At 42.2% G+C, this 5,243-nt stretch overlaps 1 long non-coding RNA gene across 1 annotated transcript; it reads right to left on the bottom strand.

The window, feature by feature from the left end:
* Positions 1–661: 661 nt before the first annotated feature.
* Positions 662–998, bottom strand: LOC143708830 (uncharacterized). Its single transcript, XR_013193667.1, has 3 exons — positions 927–998; positions 829–866; positions 662–729 (listed from the first exon to the last, which is right to left on the bottom strand). It is a non-coding gene; the product is annotated as an uncharacterized LOC143708830 (long non-coding RNA).
* Between the last annotated feature and the right edge of the window lie 4,245 nt (positions 999–5,243).

Consider the following 5,243-nt stretch of genomic DNA (forward strand, 5'->3'; position numbering starts at 1 on the left):
CAGTTTGCAAAGACTGTATCAATCAAAGCTCAGCTTTGGGAAGGGGAGATTTACAGGTAAACTAAAGATAAAGAGACTGAGAGAAGAAGAATGAGAGAAGGAGATGGAGATGAGAGAGGAGAGCAGGAAGAGCAATAGCCTATTGCATACTGTGCCCAGAAGGAGAATAACTTTATTACAATGGATTACTATTTAACACAGATATACATGTTCTTTGCCAATGACAGTGGAAAAATAATATGCCCCCGAACCCAGATCACTTTTGGGACCTTTGTATTTATGTACGGCTATTGCACTGAATAGACAATTATATTTTTGAAAAATACAATGAATTACAAGGCTGTACAGAACAGTGCACTATTGCAGACTTATATACTGAGGGTTTAATTACATTATTTTAATATAGTCGGTCGGGAACTAAAGTGGGCCGGTCTAAGGTATGAAACTCCAGGGCTGAAAACTAGTCCCACTCCGGCCCTGATATGAAGTATAAATTACATGAGTCAGATTACATAACATAACATAGACTGAAACTGCTCACCAGGAGTTGTGTTTGAACGCTTTAGCGAAGCACACTCCAATGTGATGTGCTTTTCAGCGTCCTGGGCTTAGCAGGATTTCCTAATGCCACATTTTTGAACCTTGGGTCCAGCAGTGTAGCCAGTGCCAAGGCTCTAAAAGTCTCATACCCTCCACATCTGGAGTGCAGACTTTCTTGCAGATGTGAGCCTATGAGCCAAAACAGGAGACAACCATATTAATTATAATAATGACAACAATATGACAGTTATGGCCAATTACATGGGTAGTATGGTAATTGTGGCCTACCTAATTGTACAGTTGATTCCTGCGTTGCATGTCCTTTTCTTCTGTGCAAGCTTGTGCTGCAACATCCTGTACAGTGGTATAAGCTTTGAAGCAGACACTCTCTGTTCCTGTGGCATCTCTGTTGTTGCTAGTTTGAATGGTTGCAGTAGTGACAATGATTGTTGAATAATGTCATACTCAAGACTTGTCAGGGGAGCAGTATCACTGTTTAAATTGGAAAGTGCAGCACCCCCTGGCTCACGTTGCTCATACAAGCGTTGTAGCACGTCGAATGTGCTGTTCCATCTCGTCTCAACCTCCTGTATCAGTTTCAGAGTTGGTCTGGCAATCAAGCCCTGCATCTACACAAGCTTGTTCTTTGCTTTGCAGCTGGATCTGAACAACCCCCCTATCTTTCTGGCTTCCTGGCGTATTTCATTGATGACTGGGCTTTGATCTAGGGTCTTTTTTAAAATCAAATTTAAATTATGAGCAAAACATGGGACATGGCGAAGGTGGAGTAGCTGGGCGCTTAGGATCATGTTGGATGCATTGTCAGTCACCATGCACTGAACTTTGGAGGTTATTACCCATTCAGCCATTAGCAAGGTTTTAGCCTCCATGAGATGCTGGGCTGTGTGGGTTTGGTAAAACCTCCTTACACCCAGAACAACAGTTGCCATTTTTGCCTCTGGTGTTATGTAATGGCAAGTTACACCAAGATATCCATCCATATTAATGGAGGAACACATGTCAGCCGTAAGGCTAACAATTTCGGCCTCTTGTAGGTCCTCCATTGTCTTCTTGGTTTTGTTGTACCTTTCGCTGACCATTGTTTTAAACACCTTCCAGGATGGGAGGACATAGCTTGGATGAAGCTTTTTCACAAAGGCCCTGAAACCCTGATCCTCCACGATGGTGAAGGGCTGCAGATCTTTCACCACCATGTTTAGAAGAGCCTCATCCAATTCCCTCTGTCTGCCTTTTAAAAGAGAAGATTAAACATACTTTCAGACAAATACATTGAAAAAATAATAGCCTACTGTAAAAGTAGCCTACTGGTTCATTATTTGGAAACCTTCCTAAACAAAGTTATGTTATGAACGTTTATGCTCAGTGTGCAGAGAAAGATAAAATGGAATGTAGAACTACAACAATTAGGAAAACCAAAATGATGTCTTGGATGTAGACTGGGTACTCATATGTAGACCTAAAAAATGTATATTCACAAAATATTATATTATATTGACAACATATTATATTATATTATATTCACAGTGAAGCTGTTTTAACATGATTGGCAGTTGATTGGGACGTTAGGTTGTAGGGCTTAGGTTGACACAGGCCTATTGACTTTCTAAACAGTGTCCCAACAGTTATTATATTTCAATTATAATTATATTTCAAACAATGCATACCTTGCTTAGATGGCCCAGCAGTGTCAGTACCAGGCCTTGGTACAGGGGGAATGCTACCATCCTCTGCACCCTGCAAAATGGCAGGATGAGTGCTCCACAAATGGTTCATCATGGATGATGTATTGTTGCAGTAGGCTAGCTGCCGATCACAATACATACATCTGTGGTGGATTTTTTAATAGATAAAGATTAATTATGTTACTAACCATAAATATCTGAAGTATATTAACATTCCGTGATAAACTCTAACACTTCCTTTTCTCCCTATGTCTGAAGATGACTAAAACTTCCATTCCTGATTCTAACAATAAATCTAAATCAATCTTACTTCGGATGTAGCCATCAGACGAACTCTAACCTCCTAAACTTTTGACTTACTATAACTTTGGTCAAAGGAACTTTGAATTGGGCTAACCGTTATTGTGAAATGATTGAGTAAAATATTAACCCCTCACAATGTTTTTGATGATACAGGATATTTTTGCTGATGTTACTATCAAAGGGTAATGAAAGGGGGGACTTGCTTTGACAATGTAACCAATCGTGATGATTAAGAGCGTAGCATGTTAGTCATGATGATTCTGTTTTGAGATGTCTGGGTTTGAAAACTTGTGGTAATGTATCATGTCTATTCTATAAAAACTGTTGTATTCGTGTTTACTGGTGGGTACTCTCAATGGGATTTGTCAGAGATCCACCGGCCTTGCTTCTTCTAGGGAGATTCTCTGAGAACTGCTCGAGAACTCTCCTGGCCGTAATTAGAAGCATTTAAAGGAGATTTGTTGGAGTCTGTCTGATATTACTGCTGCACAGCAGGTTAGTTTAGGGAAGTAAGTTAGAGTTTAGGGAGCTCGGCCAGTGTCGACGGGAGACGCAGAAGCTAGAGTATAAAGGTTATTAAAGTGTCGATTGGAGAAGCTATAGATTAAGTGTCGACGGACGCTGAAAAAAGAAGTTTATTAAGTGTCGACGAGAGACGCTTGGACGATGACTGGGCGCCCCAAGTAAATGTATTTACGAAAATAATTAGGTTTCAGGTACGCAGTTAGGTTTAGTGAAAAATCTACGACACATCTTACTTTATTTGGGGTTTCCAAATGGAAATGCTCCCACAGCACAGATGTATGGCATCTCTTCTGCGGAGCCTCGATTTTTATCTATCTATCTATCTATCTATCTATCTATCTATCTATCTATCTATCTATCTATCTATCTATCTATCTATCTATCTATCTATCTATCTATCTATCTATCTATCTATCTATCTATCTATCTATCTATCTATCTATCTATCTATCTATCTTAATCTGTATAGGTATCTCTATCTATTAATATATCTATGTATCTATCTATTAATCTATCTATTAATCTATCTGTCTATATATATATATATATTTATATCTATGCATCTATTAATGTGTCACTATATGTATACTCTATCTGTCTCTAGCCTATCAGTCAATGTGTAAATTTAAATGTAAGCCTAAATATAACTAAACAAATTGCACTATAAATGTTACTATATCACCAAAAATCAACTATCTCAATATCAAACTCCTCTCACAAAAACCCACGAGGTCAATATGCGTTGACTTCACTTTTATACAGATGTGCAATTGTGTGGTCTGTTCCAGACCCGGTCAATCAAACGCTGATTCGGCGGACCATGCCACCTCTCGAAACACTTGTGAAACACTCCGAAGCTTCATTTAGCCGTAGTCACGTGACATGGGTGTTTTTAATCACGCTTAGGATAAGTGTTTCGAAACATCTGCGCTTCGGGATCTCAAAAAGCTTCGGAACGTCAGTTTCTTTCGCGTCAGGGGGAGGCGGGGGGGAACTCCTTTTCCTCGATTTACTGAAGCTTATGTGTAAAACGCATTTGCAGCTGCACAGCTAGCACATTGAGCGTCTGGCTCGCTCATAGGCTGTGCTGCGGCAACTGCACATCCAATGGCGCGTGCGCCGACGTGCGACCAATGAGTTAGCCCTACGTCATTAAACGTCAGAGCCTGTCAAGGGGGTGTGGCCCTAGCCTATAACATTCCCCCGAATTCGTCATTATAGCAGATTTTACTCCTTGAGCGACAACTACATGTCTCTGACTGTTTTAGTAAGCCTTTCGCCGTTGAACAAGCCCTTCAGGCTGAGCGATCATCATCTCAGCAGACTACGTCTTCTCAGCCGTTTTCTCCTGACGCCATCTCACCTGTGGCTATCCGGCGACGACGCTATATCCTTTCTATTGTAATATTCTGTGTTTAAGTGTACGAGGCGTTGTTTCAAATGCCTCGCTCATCTTGTGCCCTATGCGGATGCATCTGCACGACGCCTACGGGCACACAAAGTGCATCACATGCCTGGGAACCCCCCATGCTGAACCGCACTCTATGATGGAGGCTGCTCTCTCTGCGAGAGTATGCCTGTTCTGTCATAATTACGTCATGTGCTCACGGCTAGCTCTCCTTTTGGACGGCAAACCGCCTCTCGCGCTCCCCTCCCGCTTCTTCCCACATCAAGCCTCGACGGAAGGGGCGAGCGGGTAGATGTTTGCGCGGCTAGATCTCTGTACAACCAAAGAGAGCTACCCCGCCCTAAAAATACACCATGCGCTCGCGGCTAGCTCTCCTTTGGGACGGCAAACCACCTCTTGCGCTCCCACGTTTTCTTCCCTCGTCGAGCCTCGACGGAAGAAGCGCGCGGGTAGATGTTTGCGAGGCTATCTCTCTTTATGACTCGAGAGCTACTCCGCCCTCTGTTTTGCACATCACACAGAAGAGCGTTTTCGATCTGAAATGTTATATTCCTTTGCGTGCCCGCTTCCTTCCCTCATTGTGCAGCGACGGAAGAAGTGTGCGGTCTGATGTGCATGCGGCTATCTCTTTTTACGACACGAGAGAGCTACCGCTCCCTTACATTCTGTTTATCACGCAGAACCTTCTCCGTGATTGGAAGAACCTTCTGCCTGAAATCAACCATGCAGAAACAGTTATCTCTAACAGCAAAAGCTATAAGAGC

Source organism: Siphateles boraxobius, unplaced genomic scaffold (assembly GCF_051911475.1).
Source record: "Siphateles boraxobius isolate OS27281-9 unplaced genomic scaffold, OSU_SipBor_1 43, whole genome shotgun sequence".
NCBI classification, from domain to species: Eukaryota; Metazoa; Chordata; class Actinopteri; order Cypriniformes; family Leuciscidae; genus Siphateles; species Siphateles boraxobius.